Source organism: Mustelus asterias, chromosome 13, assembly GCF_964213995.1.
Source record: "Mustelus asterias chromosome 13, sMusAst1.hap1.1, whole genome shotgun sequence".
NCBI lineage: Eukaryota > Metazoa > Chordata > Chondrichthyes > Carcharhiniformes > Triakidae > Mustelus > Mustelus asterias.
Genome location: NC_135813.1, coordinates 99,551,186 through 99,567,964, shown reverse-complemented (window position 1 = coordinate 99,567,964; position 16,779 = coordinate 99,551,186). Strand labels below are relative to the sequence as shown.

The following is a 16,779-nucleotide window of genomic DNA, read 5'->3' as shown; positions in this document are numbered from 1 at the left end:
TTAATTGGCTTTTTATTGACATAGGATCATAGGAAGAGTAGGCCATTCAGCCCCTCGTGCCTGTTCCACCATTCAATATCATGGCTGCTCTGTGGCCCATCTCCCAATACCTGCTGTTGGTCTATATCCCTCAATTAGCTACTGATCTAGCATCAACTGCCACTTGTGGATGAGCGTTCCAAGCCAAAAGAGAAAGAGAGAGAGAAAGAGGAGAGAGAAAGAAAGAAAGGAGAGGGAGAGAGAGAGAGAAAATGAGAGTGTGTGCATGTGTAGAAGTGCTTCCTAATATCTCTCCTGAGTGGTCTGGCCCCAGTATTTAGACTATGCCCCTTAGATCTAGAATCTCCAACCAGTGGAAATAATTTATCTTTATCTATCCTGTCTTTTCCTGTTAATGTCTTGAAGACTGCAATCAGATCACCCCTTAACCTTCTAAATTCTCGGGAAAACAGGCCTAATTTGTGTAGTCTCTCCTCACAACAACCCACTGTTTGTGGGCGGGTAGCTCTTCCTTGCTCAATCTGATCTCCAGGAAACTGACTTGGGACACGGGATCATGTCAGGGATCCAGCCTGCTTGCCCATCTCAGTTCACGAACCCATATCGAGGCGCAAATCCTGCTCAACTGAGCTCCCTCCAATGCTTCCCTGAGAGAGTTAAAATAAACAGTAAAAGTACTGCCTCATGCATGTTTCTGCTTGAATGGTAGAAATTCTGTTCATTCGAATTATTTCTCCAAGATCCTTCATCGTATTTGTTTTTCTCTTGTTCTATGCTGTAATCTACAGCTCTGGGTGCCATTTCTCTCACTGTTTCAGCTATGCGGCATTCCAATCTGATCAAGTTCAATTTGTGCGGAGCTGCTTGGAACACAGCTCTCAATCCCGATGGCCCCCGAGAGGTCCGGTGCCTGCTGTGTGAAAATATGATGGAATGTTTCATAATCTTTACGACAGACCCAAGAAATAAAACGGCCCTGTCCTCGGAGGTTGAAAAATAGACCGGTGGTCATCATTTCCTTTCATCAAGTGACAAACGTGGGAAATAAATTTATATTATTTAACACTGACCTGTCTTTCGACACGGAGTATTCATTCGTCTTATCTGTAGCTAATGCATTTGTTTGGGGTTCGGAGTTCATGACCTGATCGTTTTAATTAATAGCAGAGGGTCACTGAAGCCAGTTTTAATTTCTTCCACTAAAGCAACATTAGTCTTTCTGAAATGTCTCACATAGCATGGTATTTAATCCAATCCCGGTTTCTGTAACATCTTTTCTTAAAACAAACAAACATTCAGTGCTGCGCTCGCTGACACATTCTATACATTTGTCTTGGCTCCGACCAGAATTTTTTGCTTTGTAAGCGGATTGCCCGGTTTATTAGCTGGAGCTTATGTGGGGGCCAATTTTTTAACACAGCTGAAGAGTGGAGCAGAGAGCACTGAGGTGGTCTGAACCAAACCACAAAACTGAAAGGGAGAAAATAAAATGTAAAAAAAGGCGTTTGATTCAACTACACACATTACTGCTATGTCACACAGATGGCAGACCTGCAGCGTGTTTTCCCAACAATAAACACTTGGGTGCCTGTACGTTTAATTCAGCACAGGAGAATGAAATCCTTTTCCAATCTACAGTGAGCAGCTATTGATACATTTGCCAGTGCTTTCAAGACAAAAGGAATAACGAAGAACAACGTGAAAAGCCCAGAGACAAGATGGTGAAGAAGAATTTGTTATGGCAGCTTGACACTTACTACAACACTTTGGTTCCAGTTGAAATCTGAAGTCAAATATTCTACTTCAGTGGTTAGCACTGCTGCCTCACAGCGCACAGGCCTGGGTTCAATTCTGGTCACTTTGTGCGTGTGAGGAGTTTGCACATTCTCCCCGTGTCTGTGTGGGTTTCCTCTGGGTACTCCAGTTCCCTCCCACGCTCCAAAGATGTGCAGGTTAGGTTGATTGGCCATGCTATATTGCCCGTAAGTGCCAGTGGGACTAGCAGGATACATACGTGGCGTTACGGGGATAGGGCCTGGGTGGGATTGTTGTTGGTGCAGGCTCGATGGGCTGAATGGCCTCCTTCTGCACTGTAGGGGTTGTATGAAATATCTGAAATATCTGAACAGATATTGTGGTGCTATCAGTGATCTGCTTCCACGTTCCTTGCGAGGATTGCTCCCAATACTAAGACTGGGAGCCAGCAGTGTCCTTCGTATCCTTCTAAATCAGGTGCCCAACATCCACAATTTGACCTCCAGCATTTTCCATCCACTGGAGGTAGATTTATCATACTAGGCAAAGAATAAACAAATCTGCTTTTACATAACTAGGGGGCATGGCCTCAACATAAGGGGAAGCAGATTTAGGACTGAGGTTGAGGAGGAACTTCTTCACTCAAAGGGTTGTGAATCTGTGGTACTCGCTGCCCAGTGAAGCAGTTGAGGTTACCTCATTGAATGTTTTTAAGGCACGGACAGATAAATCTTTGAACAGTAAAGGAATTAAGGGTTATGGTGAGCGGGCGGGTAAGTGGAACTGAGCCCACGAAACGATCAGCCGTGATCTTACTGAACGGCGGAGCAGGCTCGAGGGGCCAGGTGGCCTACTCCTGCTCCAAGTTCTTATCTTCTTATGTTATAAAGGTGTGATGCAATCTGGACATCCTAAATTGCTGTTTTTGTGACCCCGTCCTGACCAAAATGCTTGCTTTCATCACCTACATAGGAACAGCACACGCCCTCAAATGCTGGGGATATAATGGCAAAATTTCATGCATCATATTGCACATCAGTAACACATACTGTTCAAAGTTTTGCCAGTTTGATTCGATCAGGAGATAGATTAATAGACATGCAATAGAAATAGGACATTTGCCTTTATTTCAGCTTTAAATTTTAAAATGAAACCAAAAATTGTACATCTCTCAAAAATAGCCACTGCAATACATGAACCAGATTAACAATAATTTAGGTCAGTTTAGCTCAGTTGGTTGGAGGGCTGGTTAGTGAAGCATAGCGATGCCAACAGCGCGGGTTCAATTCCCGCACCGGCTTCTCAACCTTGCCCCTCGCCTGAGGTGTGGTGATCCTCAGGTTAAATCACTACCAGTTACAGTCATACTGTTATGGTCATCTGGGACTGTGGTGACTTTAATTTGGGAGACTACAAAGGTGATCACAGCAATAGATACAGTGACCAGAGGTACAAATCGCACCCACAATCTACCAGTACACACTGGCAGCAGGCAACGCATGTCTGGTGTGACTTCAAAAATTTAGGCTAATTGCTCCCTCATCCAATCAATACTCTTCTTTAAAAAGAAATCTCACATTTACAAATAATCATTTTCATCCTGACCATTTTTTTGTTCAAGAATATATTTTCTTGAAACAATAGTTCACGGGAATCAGTGGAAACATATTTGCTAACTTGAGGACAATCCAGTGGGCATCTAATTTCAAACTGAAATTCTCTTGCACTAACAACTTCAAATCAAGTTCTGCAGATTGATTTTCCCATCATGAACACACAAGACATTGCAAATAGGTGTACAAACATATACACTCAAAATAGTGTTAATTCAAGTCCATCCCAACTGATGTTTAACAAGAGGTTTGGATAATGTTTGCGTCATTGATTAAAGATCTAACCTACCTTTGGCTGAGAATTTAATTATTGAAATGACAGGCCGCTTGGCAACAATGTAGGATTGAAATAGGTTCTCTTATGAAACTGATCTTGGCGTGACACTCCTACTACCATGTCAGAGAATCCATAGAGTGCAGCAGGAGGCCATTCAACCCATCAAGTCTGCTCCGACATTCTGACAGAATATCTTACCCAGCCGCCACCCCCCCCCCCCCCCCCCCCCCCTCACCCTCACCATCCCTATAACCCCATTCACCATGACTAATCCATCTAACCTACACATCGTGGGACACTAAGGGGTAATTTAATATGGCCAATCCACCTAACGTTCACATCTTTGGGGTGTCTTTCCACACATGAACCACCTATATGCCCTCTATTATTGCCAATTTGTGTTGAAGTGTAAGTATTTTTTTTACCTGTGAACTGCTGACCAACAAACTTCACACAAGATTTTTTGAACTAGCTTACAGCTGCACTTGGTTCCCAGAGTTGAAAGGAGAGTGTGCTTTTTCTGCCACTTTACATTATGTTTTGTATTCCCATTCTTTTCTAACATACAGATAGAAAAGTGTACCAGCGATCTCATTAGTCAGTGTGGTGGGAAGAACGCGGTTCGGTGAAATGACTCCATACCACTGAAAAGAAATTCCAAAAACTAGCATTTCCAATAAAACTCCAAAGATGTGCGGGTTAGGTGGATTGGCTGTGCTAAATTGCCTCTTAGTGTCGGAGGGAGTAGCAAGGTAAATACGTGAGGTTATAGGGATAGGGCCTGGGTGGGATTGTTATTGGTGCAGACTCGATGGGCCGAATGGCCTCCTTCTGCATTGTAGGATTCTATGATTCTATGAAAATTATGGACATAGTAAACAACTGTTCTCATCTTGCTACCTTACAAATAATTTGCGATGCATTAGGAGATTTGGGATCTCCGGGAGTAAACAGGAGAGCCAAGTAACTTATTCTGAATACAGATAGTTGGATTTTACAATACTGCCCAGTAATGAGTCAGTTGAACTGATAATTTGCAGTCGCTCACACTTAAGAAAATAACAAGAATAACACGTCCATTACTCATGCAACATACAAAGCAGTACTTAAGAACCACCAATATAAACAAAGGAATTGAATAATTCATCATCCAAAAGTACTTACTTACAACATTGTACATTTGACAATTGTGGAATAAATGTCGACAGCACTGAGAACAAAATAGCTGTGACATTTGATAGCTCTGACAGATGCAAGCAACCTACCTGGCATAATTCCCCTCCGGGACACACTGGACCATTCAATGGCAATCACAGTCCACCAACGTTATTTATTTATCCATTGGGTCCTCTGGCTACAGATTGTCTCCTTTGAATAATAATCTATTAAGTACTTGTACAACTCAGAAAACACATTATGCAAAACACAAGAGAGAAAATGCTGGAAAATCTCAGCAAGTCTGGCAGCATCTTTAAGGAGAGAAAAGAGCCGACGTTTCGAGTCCAGACAACTCTTTGTCAAAGCTAAAAGGCATTGAAAGTGGGAGATATTTATACTGTAGGGTGAGGGAATGAAAGATGAGTCATAGCCCCAAAAACAAGGGGAAAGGCCAAGAGGTGCTAATGGCAGCCCATAGAGAGCATAGAAGGTGTGAATGGCCAAATGGCAGAGAAGCTGAAATCAGAGGGTAAGATATGGCAGATGGAAATTTGAGGGGAGGGGGGAGATGGGTAGGACAGAGGTAAAATTCAGAAACGGGGGGAAAAGGGAAGGAAAGAGGGAGGAAAGGTAAGAAAAGGGAGGATAAAATAGGGGGTAAAAGTGGTGGGGGGGGAATAAAGATGGACAATAAAGAAATAAAAGGTAGAGAAAGGTAAAAAAATAAATAAAATGAAACAAGGGGGTTGAGATGGGGTCGAGCTAATCATCTGAAGTTGTTGAATTTGATGTTGAGACCAGAAGGCTGTAACATGCCTAGCTGGGAGATGAGATGCTGTTCCTCCAGTTTGCGTTGAACTTCGCTGGAACATTACAGCAAGCCAAGGACAAACGTGGGCATGGGAGCAGGATCTTGTGTTAAAATGGCAAGAAACATATTCTCCGAAATAAACTAACAATTATATAATCGCCCAAGTTGGTACATAAAATTAATATAATGACCAATCAAAATTGAAATTGCCACTGTGTTATATCTTATTCATTAGTTTGTAAGCACTGCTAGCAATCATTACTGTTCCAATCCTCCTTCGCATTTGTTTTACAACTATTAGACTACTTTAAAAGGTATTTAGATACTGTACTGACTCAGGAAGCCTGACATAGTTTAGAACAAAGCTCAATACAGCACAGGAACAAACCCTTCAGCCCACCAAGCCTGCGCCAACACATGACACTTTCCTAAACTAAAGACCACTTGCCTTTACGTCGTCCAAATCCCTCTATTCCTTGCCTATTCATTTATTTACAGAAGGCAAAATTAAACCACTACTGTGGTGTACACACACTAGTTCCTGCCAAGGACCACAATTCAACAGGCCCAGCCCTGGTCCCATAGGGAGATCAATCTGTGATTCCCCATGGACATCGTGAAGGTCATCACAGGTACCGGAGCCAACATTTTCTTTCCTTGAAGAATACTGATGAGCAAGCTAGCCCTTACAATAATTTGGCATCATCAGGACTAATTGATATTAATCCTTGATTTGTCTCTGGCATTCTCTCCCTGACTTCATGGCCAATATTTATCCTTCAACTAACATGATGCAGATCATCTGGTCAGTATTTCAATGCTGTTTGTGGACCTTGTTGGATGTCATATTCCCTATGTACTTCATTGACTGTAAAAAGCTATGGCATATCCCAAGATTGCGAAAGTGGTATATAAATGTATATAAATTCAAGTACTTTCTTTTACCAACTTCACTGAATTCAATTTCACAACTTGCCTTTGGAGCTCACAATTTCTAGATTCTGGTCCTCTACGATAATCATTACATCACTTTCCTCATGTGTCAGGGTAGATAAATAACAATGCAGCTTTAAATATTGCTGCTTTCTTCTGAACAAAAAAGAGAGAAAAATTTGGCCAGTTAGCAGGAAAGTAAATCAAAGTAGCCATGAGCCAAAGCACCCAAGATTCACTTACAAAAATACTTTGTACCAAAACTTGAGAAGCAATCTGCATTTCAGACAGGCCAAAGGTTAACATATGTGAGCAATATATCAGCTTGTAATTCAATCATCCTGTTATTCCACCATGTTGAATGTTTCTGAAATTATCATAAAATTATCATTGAATGTTTAACTCAGCAGTTATTTTGTTTGGTTAAACTGATCAAATCAGACTGTGTTTAGTTGTTCTGTGCAATTGACTGAATGCATCTGCCTTCCTGGATCTGAAACGATGGGTTGGATTTTCAACCAGGTCAAGATGCCTTGGGAGCCCTATCAAAATGCAAGGCGGATTCCGATTCCGGGTTTCCTGACCCATTCCCGGCGTTCTGATTTTTGGGGGTTCCTATTCAGGGTGCAGGTTGGTTCGGGACACAAGCCCGCACCCTGCAATCCAGACCTGGACAGCACCGTTGTGGAGATCGGCATGTCCTAGCCAGCTTTTCAAAGGGTTATGTTTCATGGTACCTCAGAGGTGTCACAAACACTGGCTTGCATGAGGGAATCTTTTGAAAGGCAAATTTAAAAAGTCCTCCTCATGCCTCCGCCCTTATCTCCAGCTATGCCCCCACCAACCCCCTCTGGCCCCACATGCCTAGCCATGACACTTCCATACCCAGTCACCCACTATTAATCTTTCCGGGGGGAGACTGTGTTACAGTGGGAATGTCACTGGACTGGAGCCACAGGCTAATGCTCTGGGGACATGGGTTCAAATCATACCAAGGCAGCTGGTGGAATTTGAATTCAATTAATAAAATCTGGAATTGAAAACTAGCCTTAGTAATGGTGACCATGAAACTGTCATCAATTGTTGTAAAAAATCGACCTGGATTACTATTGCCCTTTGGGGAAGGAAATCTGCCATCCTTACTTGGTCTGGCCTGCATGTGACATCAGACCCACAGAGTGTGGTCTGCCCTCTGAAATAGCCTAGTGAGCTGTTCAGTTCAAGAGCAATGAGGGATGGGCAACAAATGCTGACCTTGCCAATGCTATCTACATCCCATGGAAGAATAATAAATAATGAACCCTTGAGTGAAACTAGGACAAGCTTTAATGAACATTAATTGATAAATTTTCACTTTTTAAAAAACTCCTTTTTACTACAGCCCAATAAAAGACTCATTCAGACCAAACTAAGTATCAATAGCTGAAATTGTAGGCACTTGAAACCTCTTTATATTGTGTAAACAAACATTGTGAAATTGACAGCATGGATCAAAGAGCCAGAGCTGCCAACTCTTTTCCCTGGGGCTCAGGTGTTTCAACAGGCTAATGGATATATGGCTTTCCTGACAAAATACTTCGCTGTAGTTGCCTTCCTCTTTACTGAACTCTGTGACTATGGTAAACTGGAATGCAGGGAAAATATAGAACCAGAAACAAATCCGATGCTCAGAATGGTCTGTGAGGAAGATTAAAACTTAAGTTACATTTATATCTTGGAGCTGGAATTTTCTCGAGGCATTCATTGGCTTTTGAATTCAGGTTTGAAATCATAAGAAAGGTATTCTATTTGTCCAATTTTAATTCAGCCCCATGTACAATACTAAATTAAGAATCCATGGATCGCCTCTATAGCAACAAATTACCCTTTGTCTCAAGAGTATCATGAGTAAAGCAGGAAAAAATGTAGGACCCAAATCCTAAACAAAAGTGCTTTGTCTGACTGTGCCCAGGAGCGGTGGGTTAATCGAGCTGCATGTTTCTGTGCTGGAAAGCAATAGTATCACATAGCAATTTCCCATGCAAAACTAGAAATCCACTTACTGTGACACAAGTTTAACATCTGCAGCAAAAAAAAAACTGATTCAAATTAATTTCTGTGTTTCAGGGCTTCAACAATACATTTGACAAATTGCTACAAACAGTCATTTAACTGCCAGACGTTTTCAGAATGGTATATCAGTTTTTTTTTCAAGTAATTAAATTTTAGGGTCATTTCCATCCCTGCATTTATAGCATGGAAGCTATTTCTAAGTAACAATGGTGCACGCTAACAGATAGGTGCTGTGTTTCTGTGGGCCACCTCACTCATGGTTTATTCAATAACACTGCAATTGTTAGGGTCATTTCCTATAGTTCTATAAAATGAACTCCACGCTTTTCGGGAGATAGCTATCTGTAAAATTACTTCAATTACAGGATTATATTAAATTATAGCTATCTATAGGATCACTGTAGTTCTATTGTTACAGGGGATACATATGCATTCATTATATTGAGAGCTAGCGGCAACTGAAGTGAGGCCATAATTATAATAGATGCAGAAAATTGATTTCAATTGCAGATTAACCGGGTGGATTTATGGATGGATGTTAATTCTATTGTAAAATGGTCCTTGCTAACACTGAAGATCACATTTAATTCAAATGATAGAATATTACATAGCGACGCCCTGTTGTGGTGATGTACCTTCTGCAAGAGACCACCCACCAATATATTTCACTGGAATCATAATGGGGAAAAAAACTACCGTTCAAAAGTTTCACAAGCCTGCAATTAATATTTCATTGAAATCACTAACACAGAGTTATCAAATGCAAGAGAGGATCCTAAGTTGCAGTTCCCCTTGACAGGATCCTTTGATCTAGACAAAATGGTGCACTTAAGAGGATTTTTGTATACAAGAAAAGGAAGGATCAAACAGTTTCAATGGAAGGCTTTTTTTGGTATGAAGAAGCTTCAAAAAGACATGTCCAATCAAATATCTCTGGACTGCAAAATACGCATGCAAAACAAAAAAAGGAAGTCCATGAATTTGAGAAAAAGGTTAAGACTTTTATAAACTCCCCTCCACCGTCTACTGCAACCCTACATCCACAAATAGAAAAGGAACCTGCAGGCCCAGAACAAGAGCCGTCTGAGGATTTATTTGAATGACCTACGTCCCCGCCACCCCACCATAACGAAAGAACCTCTACCCCTAATGTCTCAACAGCAGCCGAGACAACCGCCAGTAGCATAGCACCGCACCTCCCCCCCCACCCCCCCAACCTCAGGATAAGAACGAACCCCCCACCCCGGGATAAGAACGAAGGGATTCTTATATCCCCCAAGTTACCATTAAGAAGTAGATTACGGAGAGAAAAAACCTGTGCCCCTTAAAAGAATTACCTGGTGCAGGAGATTTGGACCACCTGGTGACCGTACATGCCCATGGACACCAGGAGATCTAATGACCATGACCAAGAACTTCCCGAACATGAGGGAACAACCAGAAGCTTTTGTCCGGGAACTCCGGACTATACAACAATACCATCGTCCCAATTGGGCTGATATCAATCAACTCTTGGGAGTTGTAGTACCAGAAGAAAGAAGAAGACGACGATTTTACACGGCCACTCACTGGCCCCGTGATGATTCTGGTCAAACTAAAAGAGTAGAAAACCAAATAAGTCAGTTGCTTGATGCGGTTATCCAGATCGGCCCTGCTAAAATGGATTGAACCAAAATAAACAATACTAAATTAGAAAGCGGAGAAAGCCTAGCCGATTCCCTCTTTCCCTGTGGTACCAAACACTGCCACCATTTTAGCCCATGTCCCAGCAACTTCAAAATGGTTTACAGTAGTTGATCTTTTTTAAGCATATCCGTACAGCAACAAAGTCAGTATTTATTTGCTTTTACATATAAAGGCCAACAATATACTTGGGCCAGACTCCCCCAAGGATACACTGAATTCCCATCCTTCTTCCCACAAGCTTTGAAAAAGGATCTTGAAGACCTTGAGTTCCCTGCAAACTTTACCCTTATCCAGTATGTATATCATCTACTTTTAGCATCAGATACAAAGGAAGCAAATTCAAAGGATGCATTGTACCTCCTCTCTAAATTAGCCCAGAAAGGACATAAGGTATCCAAGAATAAATTGCAATGGTGCACCCAGAAGGTACAGTATCCAGGACACAAATTGTCCCATGGTCTATGACAATTAACTGAGTCACGAATCAAAGCTGTACAATGCATTCCTAAGCCCACTATTGTTAAACAAATGTGGTCCCTATTAGGGATGACAGGATATTGTAGACAGTGAATAATTGGATATGCTCAGTTGACCCAACTGAGGACTATACAGCCACATCCACTGCAGAACCCTTGCAGTGGTCCCCTGAAATGGAACAACCTTTTACAGCACTAAAAAAGGCATTATTATCTGCACCTACTTTGGGTCTACCTAATTATGAAATGCCATTTGTCCTATACTGTCACAAAATTAATGGATATGCCCAAGCTGTATTAGTACAAGATCACGGAGGAACACAACATCCATTAGCTTATTATAGCACTAGATTAGATCCAGTGGTGAAAGGACTACCAGGATGTTTAAAGACCTTAGCATCAGCAACATTAGCAGTGGAATCCACCTCCAACATAGCCCTTGGGAGCCTTCTTATTCTGAGTTCCCCATGCCGCCCATATTCTCCTCACCACAAACAAGACACAGCACCTCTCTAATGCTCACATTACTAGATTTGAATTGATCCTTCTAGCTACGGAAAATATTACCATCCAGCGACGCGCTCCCTTCAACCCCATCTCATTGTTATCCACCACCTCAGACGGAGAACCACATGATTGTTCTCAGGTCACTATGTATTCTACAAAACCCAGAATTGACCTCCAAGAGACACCTTTCCCCAATGTGGAAAGCAACATTTCTGTGGATGGGTCAACCTCCCATTCTGACCCAGGGAAAGTGCAGGTGGGTTACGCAGTATGTACAGAATTCAAGATCATAGAGTGAGGCTCCTTACCACCCCATCATTCAGCACAAATGGTTGAGTTACGTGCTCTAACTAGGGCATGCACCCTCATGGAGGGACAATCTGTTAGTATTTTTACTGACTCCCATTATGCATTTGGAGTTGCTCATGATTATGGTACCCTATGAAAATTGAGGGGCTATTTAACCTCCGCAGGCACTCCTATTAAGAATGGTCCCATGGTTAAAGCCCTACAACTATCCTCTCAGATTGCGATTATAAAATGTCAGGCTCACATGTGTGACTCCGATTATATCTCTAATGGAAATACCTTTGCAGGCCAGGCAGACAAACAGACGCCGTTAACTCCCCCACCATCCGTGTGCCCCGTTATAACCTCAGCACCTGTTAGCGAGCCCCTAATAGATTTACAAGCATTATCCCTAGTCCAAAATTCAGCTCCAAAAACTGAACAGGCTAAATAGAAAATAGGTGGTTGCACCCCAGACTCTCAAACTGTCTGGCGTGCCTCTTCTAGCCCCCGCAACTACTCCCATATTTGGCAAATATTGCTCACGGTGTTACCCACGTGAGCAAAGGAGGGATGATAGACATTATTGAGAAATATTGGGGTGCACCTGGATTTGCAATGGCTAAAAAATATTGCGCAGGATGCACAACATGTCAAAATGTTAATGTTGGGAAAGCAACAAAGACAATAGATACAGCGTTATCACAGGCTGAAGGCCCATTTGTAAATATACAAGCTGATTTTGTACAATTGCCAAAGGTAAATGGATATGTATATATTCGTAATTGTAGATACATTCTCACGGTGGCACAGTGGTTAGCACTGCTGCCTCACAGCGCCATGGACCCTGGTTCGATTCCCGGCTTGGGTCACTGACTGGGTGGAGTTTCCACGTTCTCCCTGTGTCTGCGTATGTTTCCTCTGGGTGCTCCAGTTCCCTCCCACACTCCAAAGATATGTGAGTTCGGTTGATTGGCCATGCTAAATTGACCTTCAGTGTCAGGGGTATTAGCAGGGTAAATGTACGGGGTTGCAGGAATAGGGCCTGGGTGGGATTGTGGTCAGTACAGACTCGATGGGCCGAATGGCCTCCTTCTGTACTGTAGGGATTCTATGGAGATGGATAGAAGTTTTTGCGACCCAATAAGCGGACGCGCTAATGGTTGCTAAAATTTTAATAAGTTATCGGTAGATATGGACTGCCACAATATGTAAATAGCGACAGAGGAAATGTAGTAAAGGAATTGTGTAAAGCATTGGACGTCAAATGGAAACTGCACTGCCTGTACCATCCACAATCCTCAGGAATTGTGGAAAGGTATAATAAGACGACCAAACTTGCAAAACTATGCAATGAGACAGGAATGAAGTTGCCACTTGCATTTCCTCTGGTACTAATGAGTATGAAAATGACAACTCATCAAAAGATAGGTCTGAGCCCAATGAAATCCTGAGGGGAAGACCTATGAGCACTGGAATGAACCCTAACTGGAACCAACAAACAGTTAGTCTACACGAAGTAAGTAACGAATGGGGACAATACTGTCTCACGCTAATGAAAAATTTGAGATCCATTCACACACAGGTTAAAGAAGCTCAACCCCCACTGAACGACAAACCCTGTCACCAGATAAAGCCAGGAGACCGGGTCCTGTCAAAAATCTTAAGAACAGGACTCCCATCTTGTACACCTGTCATTGTGTCACCTAATGTTTTAAATGTTACGATTATTTTTTAAAATGACCAAGCTTGTTTACCCAAAAGGTGTAACATCAGTAAGATCCAAATGAAACTGGAAAAGATAAGAAACAAAAGGGAGTTGGGAACCATTCTGGGAGAAGTAGGGACAAGAATAGGAGCGATTAATGCAATGGATTTGGAAACCTTACAAAACAAAATAGAAAAAGGTGGGATTCATTGATAGGAGATGGATATAGGATTCGATCAAAACTGACAGAAGCACCAAGCTACGCCTTATAGATTGGTACTCGGATAAGATGCAATGGAAGCAAATAAAGAAAGTAGGTGAAGAACAGAAAACGGTTAATGAAAATTCTACTCGAGAACAAAATAACACATTCTGTTGGAGAAAAGAAATTGTGCAAGAACTCTCAAGAGCAATGATGTGGAGATATCGGAGTTGGACTGGGGTGGGCACAGCAAGAAGCCTCACAATGTCAGGTTAAAGTCCAACAGGTTTATTTGGAACCACGAGCTTTCAGAGATATGGACTGCCACAATGTAAATAGCGACAGAGGAACACAGTTGACTGGAAATGTTCCTTCATCAGATGAACCTGGTGTTGTGAGATGTCTTAAGAGCAAGACTAGAAAGATAGAAAGGTCCCAGAGGATTGGAGAATAGCCAATGTTGTTTCTTTGTTTAAGAAGGGTAGCAAGAATAATCCAGATAATTACAGGCCGGTGAGCCTTGCATCAGTGGTAGGGAAATTATTGGAGAGGATTCTTCGAGACAGGATTTATTCCCACTTGGAAATAAGTGGATGTATTAGTGAGAGGCAACATGGTTTTGTGAAGGGGAGGTCGTGTCTCACGAACTTGATCGAGTTTTTCGAGAAAGTGACAAAGATGATTGATGAGGATAGGGCAGTGGATGTTGTCTACATGGACTTCAGTAAGGCCTTTGACAAGGTCCCTCATGGCAGACTGGTGCAGAAGGTGAAGTCGCATGGGATCAGAGGTGAGCTAGCAAAGTGGATACAAAACTGGCTCGGTCAAAGAAGTCATGATGTGGAGATGCCGGCGTTGGACTGGGGTAAGCACAGTAAGAAGTCTCACAACACCAGGTTAAAGTCCAACAGGTTTATTTGTACTTTAACCTGGTGTTGCGAGACTTCTTACTCGGTCAAAGAAGACAGAGGGTAGCAGTGGAAGGGTGCGTTTCTGAATGGAGGGCTGTGACAAGAGGTGTTCCTCAGGGACCAGTGCTGGAACCTTTGCTGTTTGTAATATATATAAATGATTTGGAGGAAAATATAACTGGATTGAAGTTTGCGGACGACACAAAGGTTGGTGGATTTGCGGATAGCGATGAGGACCATCAGACGATACAGCAGGATATAGATCAGTTGGAGACTTAGGCGGAGAGATGGCAGATGGAGTTTAATCCAAACAAATGTGAGGTAATGCATTTTGGAAGGACTAATACATATATGAAATATACAGTAAATGGCAGAACCCTTAAGAGTATTGATAGGCAAAGGGATCTGGGTGTACAGGTACACAGGTCACTGAAAGTGGCAATGCAGGTGGAGAAGGCAGTCAAGAAGGCATACGGCATGCTTACCTTCATCGGCCGGGGTATTGAGTTTAAAAATTGGCAAGTCATGTTGACGCTTTATAGAACCTTAGTTAGGCCGCACTTGGAATATAGCGTTCAATTCTGGTCACCACACTGCCAGAAGGATGTGGAGGTTTTGGAGAGGGTACAGAAAAGATTTACCTGGTATGGAGGGCATCAGCGATGAGGAGAGGTTGGAGAAACTTGGTTTGTTCTCACTGGAGCGACAGAGGTTGAGGGGAGACCTGATAGAAGTCGACAAGATTATGAGAGGCATGGACAGAGTGGATAGTCAGAAGCTTTTTCCCAGGGTGGAAGAGTCAATTACTAGGGGGCGTAGGTTTAAGGTGCGAGGGGCAAGTTTTAAAAGAGATGTACGAGGCAGATTTTTTACACAGAGAGTAGTGGGTGCCTGGCATTGGTTGCCAGGGGAGGTAGTGGAAGCGGATACGGTAGTGACTTTTAAGGGGCATCTTGACAAGTACATGAATGAGATGGGAATAGAGGGATATGGTCCCCGGAAGGGGAGGGGGTTTTAGTTAAGTTGGGCAGCATGGTCCGTGCAGGCTTGGAGGGCCGAAGGGCCTGTTCCTGCGCTGTAACTTTCTTTGTTCTTTATATGCTCGATCTTCAATTACAAATTGAACCAGACTTAAAATACACAAAATGTGATACCTCAGGATGTAATTTTACTATGCAAGTTGCGCATGTTACAAAAGCTCACGCATGGTGTGAATTTGTAGTTCCAGCTCACTTGTTTGGAGGAACCTTTTGGACTCCTGCATTTAAAGGAAACTAGATTGATGAGAAAAATAATACTCACATGGGAAAAGTCTGTGTGAAATAGCCTTACTGTATGCTGTGTCCTGTACATTCTCCTGTATATGAACCATGTAGTTTTAATCACTCTGCAGGAAATTGTTTGTGGACTAGGGTAACTTATCCCCAGGCCACTCTCCATGAAATTGGACAAAAGAAAGCCTGCATTACCAGCTCACATGAAGTATACACGGATGGACAAGGATGAATGTTGTGGTGAAATATCTATCGCAAAGTGACTCAGATTGAAACGTTACACCAATGGTTAACCTAGAAAGACTGCAGACATTTCTGAAGAACAATGCAAAGACCAACGAAGGCTTGCAAACAAAAAAGGAAAACAATTAAGTGAAGCCAGAGCTATAATCATCTGCTCACAAAAATGAACTTATACGTTTGTCTGACAAAATATCCTCACTGACAGAACATCACTGGCGGGACATCTTTTTAAAGGATGGTCCCCAAAGGTCTCCGATATATTATCCTTGCTTGTACATCCTATTGTTGTAATGATGAGCATGACTGGGTTATTGCTCATTTTTATCTGAACCTTATGGTGTAAGGTTCAATACCTCGTAAACTCCATTGTGATATTAAGCGGTACTTTTAGGGCTAGAGAAAGGATGTTAATAAGAGACTAAGTAAGTAAAGACGTGCTTGTAAAGCACAAAAGGAGGTACTGAGAAAGTTGAAGATAAATCAAGGGTTAACTCAGAAAATATGGTTTAGCATGACTTCACGGGGATTAAAGAGGATAGCAGGACTCGAAAAAATGAAGGCATACAAAGAATGGAATGCTCTAGGAAAAAAGCTAAAACCACATAAGTGATTTAATTATGGGTGTAATTGCATTCTGGTAAAGGCCAATTGGATAAACAAGGTAGGAAATCCATTGTATTAAGGAATGTGATTCGATCTGTACAAATTGAACATACTCATCTGATTGGATCTGTATAAAAGAGGCTGTAACAGGACAACTTGAAGCAGATCCTTCCAATCACTCCCAATGGCCATTGTGAGTCCAAAATAAAGTAATACTGCGTGGATTTGCCACGACGTAGGTTGTTCTTTAAAAATGTTCTTTAACAAAACTCCACTCAGAAA

The 16,779-nt window shown here is 42.2% G+C and overlaps 1 protein-coding gene and 1 long non-coding RNA gene across 5 annotated transcripts in view; both read right to left on the bottom strand.

Moving 5' to 3' along the window:
* Window positions 1–16,779, bottom strand: part of ttc28 (tetratricopeptide repeat domain 28) — a 764,757-nt gene that overhangs the window by 503,209 nt on the left and 244,769 nt on the right. The window lies entirely within an intron of this gene.
* Window positions 1–16,779, bottom strand: part of LOC144502950 (uncharacterized) — a 36,155-nt gene that overhangs the window by 6,989 nt on the left and 12,387 nt on the right. The window lies entirely within an intron of this gene.